We start from the raw sequence: 6,000 nt of genomic DNA on the forward strand, positions 1-6,000 counted from the left end.
TGTGTCAAAAGCAAGGGATTTGGGGATCCATAATAAGGTTAACGCACACACATCACACTCGTATTAAACAGGTTCTCTAGGAAAAAGAAGGGAAAATCTGCAGATCTGCTGTGGAGCTGTTTCCTGGAGTATATTTAAAGCTGCTGTGAGGAACTTTTGATTTATATCCATTTTGGCGCCCCTTTTAGGACAAAGTGATACCTCTTATCTCTTCTTCTGTACATGCAAAAGTAATGTTTTCAACAGAAACCTCACCCTGCTGTCTTTTAACAACCAGATGTATCACTCAATGTGATTATTTGCCATGAAAACAGCCAGAAAAAGGGTGTTTCTAAAGTCAAATGTCAATCATGTGGTCTGACACCTACCCCCCTCTGAGTGGTTTAAGGCATTAAAAATGACAACAGTGAAGGTATCAGTGGGTTTTGTTTGCTTTTGAAGGTCATATTGAGGCATCAGTGTTGGTTTCAGTCTGTTTCTCAGCTGGTGAAAAGTTCCTCATAGTGCCTTTAAGGAAGGAACACAAATGCAACTTGATATAAACAAAAATGGGAAAAAGAACCTAAATTCAAACTGGTTTTGTTTTTATTGAGGTCTGTCTTGTAACATTAAAAAAACAAGTTGGATCACTATAGATGATAAGTAACAAATCTAATATTTACAATTGTGAACTCATGTGATTCCAAATTTAAAAAATCAAAATAAACAAATGCAACTTGATAGGCCGGATTAAAAAAATGACTGTGCATGCAAAAGTTACTTTAAATTAAATGTAACCACAAATTATAATGTCAGTGTTGTTATCTCAGACTCAGACTCAGACTCAGAATCAGCTTTATTGGTCAGGTATGCTTGAACACACAAGGAATTTGACTTTGGTAAACTGCTCTCTTTGTACAAGGCATAAAAATAGGACACACAAATAAAAAAATAAAAATATAATAACAATAACATCAGCTATAAATACAAAAGAACAACAAGTAGGCATGACTAATATGTACAGGCTAAAATAATATGATAATAGTGCAGTGGTGAGTAGCAGAGGTAGTTTTTACATTAAAAAAATAGTAGTTAAAGTAGTTTAAGTACCAGTATGCTTGATTCAAATGTCTGTAACAGCAAGGGTTTGGTTGCATAACACAAACGATTACACCAACTGAAATTCATTTTACGATCACATCATAAAAAGAAGTCCCTCTCACTTTACAACCTCTTTGTTTTTCCTTTAATCCTTGATACTCTTATCAGTCTGACTTTCTCTTCCTTCAAATAAAACACATCAATCTAACAGACAACATGTTAAACACATCTCAACACCATCTTAAAAGTTAGTTGCTAAGCTGCAGCCTTCAGTCGCCAAAACTGGAAATATAGTTTCTATATCAGTCTCTCTGTTTTATGAGTAATTAACCGAGAGTAAAGACATGCGTGGCTTTGTCTCTTAACAGCACATGCCACAAATGTAACTTATAATCATACCAGAGGAGGATGAGAAGTGTTCTCTGTGAGATGAGGTTGGAAATGAGATGTACTCTTTGTTCTGTTGTCCATCACATCATGATCTTAGATGTCAGCTCTTCAGTTTGTGTGATGATGTCTGAGGTGCTTTTACTTACTTTGAGTCACTGTTTGACACGTGCAGTGATGCAATCGACCTTTATTTGTGTCCTTATGTTGATGCTCTTATCTGTTTTGTCTTGCACGTCCACACAGACTGTGCACCTTTTTCACACATGACCCAATGAATAAAAATATACTAGTACTATTAAAATGGTCCTATCAAAGGATGAACTTATCTTTGTTTGCTCACCCTTGTTGTAAAACAATGTGGTTGCACTTCATCACAGCCAAACACCAGGAAATGGTTGCTAATTCCTCAAATATGGTAGCTAAAGTCATCATGGTAACATTTATTTTTTAAAATCTGACATGTTTAATATAGCGCCGTAAACAAGATTTATCTCCATCATCAATATGCTTTAAACTTGGGTCAGTAAAATGTCTAAAAATGAAGAAAAGTTAGCATAGCAATGATCTAAACCCTAACACAATTACAGTTATTTTGCATTTCTTTTGTTTCTTGGAAAATCCTACAAAACATCTTAAAACATTAACTTTACCATCAGATCAAATAAAGAAAATCAGAAAATGTTTATTAAATTTGAGGCTGAAACCTACAAATATTTTGTTTTACTGCTAAGTTGAAATAATACAACTAATTTTAAGAATCAGTGACATATTGTTTTTGTGACAATGGATGAATGGATACATTAAATAATCATGCAACAAATTAAATCAAGCATTTTATTTCAGCTCTAGCATGTGTTTCTATTACAAACAGGAAGTGACACCTCAGATCCTCAGATCCTCAGATGCCAGCCTCCTGTCCCCCATCACCAAGACCAAGCACCACACCTTAGGGGACAGAGGTTTTGCCATTGTTGCCCCAACTCTGTGGACTCTGATTTGCTTCTTTCAATTAAAAAGCCTTCAGCTCATGACCTCCACTCCTCCCCATCTCTGATCCTTCCTTCTGTATCATATACCTATATATTTTTTTTATTTTTTTTATTTTATCAATTTTATTTTCTATTTTTTCACTTCATGTGAACCATCTTTGAGTGCCCAGAAAAGTGCTATATAAGTCTTATTAATTATTATTATTATTATTATTATTTATTATTATTATTATTATTATTATTATTATTATTATTATTATTATTATTATTATTATTTATTATTATTATTATTATTATTTATTATTTATTATTATTATTATTATTATTAATATTACTATTATTATTATTATTATTTAATATTAATATTATTATTATTATTATTATTATTAATATTATTATTATTAATTATTTTTTTAATTAAGAGTATGCAAACCATAAAAGACACAAAATGTTAAAGCTGTAATTACCTGTGAATAGAGAAATATTTTTAGGGTTGATACGTTTCTGAATTACTGTGAAGTCTAGTATAGAAGCCGTACCTTTTCAGACAACACAGTTCAATTCAATTTGCTTCATTGGCATGAACAAAGACATGTTATTGTCTGTTTTTAGGAGGCTCCTCAAGGGAGAAAGGTTCAAACTGTGTTCCTGCACATAGACTTCCATTAGCAATGTACATCTTCTGTGCAGGTGTGCAGCTCTTACTTGCACCATCTGTCTTTGTCAGCTACTCCTCTGGTATTGAGCTCAGCCTACGGTGGCGTTGATTGTTGTGAGATACAGACCAATCCAGTGCCTGCAACCTATTCACTAAGATCATGCTAACCCCCTCCACTGGTCACTTGTCTTAAACTGAAGAGTCTTTTCAATCAATCAAGCTCTACACTGATGGTTTTACTTGCTTTAGTAAATTATACAGAGGCCTCAGTTTTAATTTCAGTCTGTTTTATAACCAGCTGAAAACCCCCCATAGTAGCATTAAGCAGGATCCTGGGTTATTGCTTTAAATGTTTTACTTTAACAATAATATTCAGTATTTCAATGGAGCACCATTAAAGCCTAAACCTTAAACGCTGGTTATCTTATCTCCCAGCACAATATTCCAGCCTCTCTTTCCCTTTAAAAGCTACTCATGACCTAATCAAATATGAAGTTGAAGTGATGGATGACTTCATTTCAGAGAGACAACACCCCTCAGAGATCCAGGCTCGCCCCGGATTACAAATGGCTTCCTGATAATATTCCATCACCCCATTTTGTGTCTGTCACTCATTTCGCCAATGATAGCAGAGACCTCCCGTGAACTCCACCTGAACCTGAGCGATCAATCACGGCTCGGATCAAGACTGAGCCATACCTGCCTGACAGCTCTTAACACCCTGTGTGTACACAAAGCGAGCGTGTGCGGTGACAAGTTACACCAGCGCCCACCGCCTTATCTCCGGCAGGACGGCCTCCACGGCTGCACAAAACCAATCTCTATCCAGACATCATCTGCAACACTAACAACTCAAGTCCTCAAACACAACTTCATCTGAAACTTCCTGATTAGGGGCTTTAATTTAAAACTTTTCACTTACCGCTCATGCGTCAGTGTCAGCGGCGGATCCGTGTGCAGATGGTGGAATTTGTCATCCCTTACGTCTTGATGAGCTTTTCCTCACTCACATGGTTGCAGTTCTCATACCTGGCTGCTTGAGGATTTTCCGGGATACAACTTCAACAGATTTCACTTCCAGCGTGATCCTCTGCTGTAACAAAATGTGACAAACATATGTCTTGTTAGTGCTTTTTTTTTATTTCTGCAGGCACCTGTAGCTGTTTGGCGGTAAAAGAAGCAGAGGAAGCAGACACTAAAACTCATCTAATGTGTGCAAACTTCAGACTTTAGATTTGTAAACCTCAAGAGGAGATGAAATCATACATTTAATTTGAAGAAATGTTAAAACCCTCTGAGTTACACAAGCAGATGTTTCCTGAAACCTGACTTCTTTTATCTCACATCTCATCATGAAGTGGAGCTGAGCGGGAAGCAGAGTTTTTACATTCTTTAAATGTTTGTTTTGAGCTTTAACGCCCGCGTAAGCTCCCGGATAGAAAAAGTGCCCACATTCTTTGGAAGTCACTCCTGGCACTTCTGGAGTCTTTAAAAGTCTGGCGATTATTTATTACTGAACGAAGGAACTCCAGAACAGTGAGAGTTTGACCTCTCTGGATTTCAGCTCCGAGAGATTTTGATTCATCTTCAGTGTCTCTTCTGGAGCAGAGACTCAGTTTGACCTGGACTACTACGCCTCATGTACAGTGCAGGACAGATAGAGAGAGACAAAGAGAGACTGTGTTATGTCAGTGTCTGAAACTGAATTAAACAATTTATGTGAATCATTGCTGCTGATAAAGGCCTGCAGGCTTAATAACATTAAAAGTGATTTATCGTATTTTCCTCTTGTAGAGGCTTTAGGCAAATCAATGGAAAACGCTATCAGTCCAAACAACAGTAACGCACGTTTCACAGCTATTTTAAGTTAGTCATTGATACGGCAGTGAGGCTGATAAACATCCCATTTATGTTTGACACCCTCTGCTGAGATATTTTTGGATTCTCCTATCGACGAGCACAACTTTGATCCAAAAGGTGTCAGGTTGATAATTTACTGTGAGTTCACGGATCAGACGGCATAACATTTTCAATGATAATAATTTGTGAATTTTTTGCAACCAAAAATAACATTTTTCTTCTCACTGAATGAGTTTTAAAAGTTGTGTAAGTGTTCATGAAGCTTTACTCTTTCATGAAGGAGTACATGTCACTGTACTGGTCTTGCTTATTTCTTTACTAGACTACTGTAACGGGGTCTTTACAGGACTCCCTAAAAAGTCCATCAGACGGCTGCAGCTCATACAGAATGCTGCTGCTCGAGTCCTAACAAGGACCAAAAAAGTAGACCACATCACTCCAGTTCTTAGATCTCTACACTGGCTTCCTGTCTGTCAGAGAATAGACTTTAAAATCCTGCTGATGGTTTATAAAGCACTGAATGGTTTAGGCTGATCTGCTACTACTTTATGAACCACCTCAACCTCTGAGGTCATCAGGTACTGGTCTTGCTTATTTCTTTACTCCCCAGACATATAATGATGTTATAATCAGTGGTGGACAGTAACAAAGTCATTTGACTTGAGAAATGAAATGATTGTTTTTGGAGCCAAGGAAGAAAGGTTAAAGGTTACTGCTCAGCTCCAATCTGCAACGATGAAATGTTCAAACCAAGCCAGAAACCTTGGTGTAGTCTTAGACTCAGACCTTAATTTCAGCAGCCACATTAAGACAATTACAAAGTCTGCCTACCATCACCTTAAGAATATATCAAGGATTAAAGGACTTATGTCTCAGCAGGATGCAGAAAAACTCCTCCATGCATTTATCTTTAGCAGACTAGACTACTGTAACGAGGTCTTTACAGGACTCCCTAAAAAGTCCATCAGACGGCTGCAGCTCATACAGAATGCTGCTGCTCGAGTCCTAACAAGGACCAAAAAA

The sequence above is a fragment of the Notolabrus celidotus genome, chromosome 11 (assembly GCF_009762535.1).
Source record: "Notolabrus celidotus isolate fNotCel1 chromosome 11, fNotCel1.pri, whole genome shotgun sequence".
NCBI classification, from domain to species: domain Eukaryota; kingdom Metazoa; phylum Chordata; class Actinopteri; order Labriformes; family Labridae; genus Notolabrus; species Notolabrus celidotus.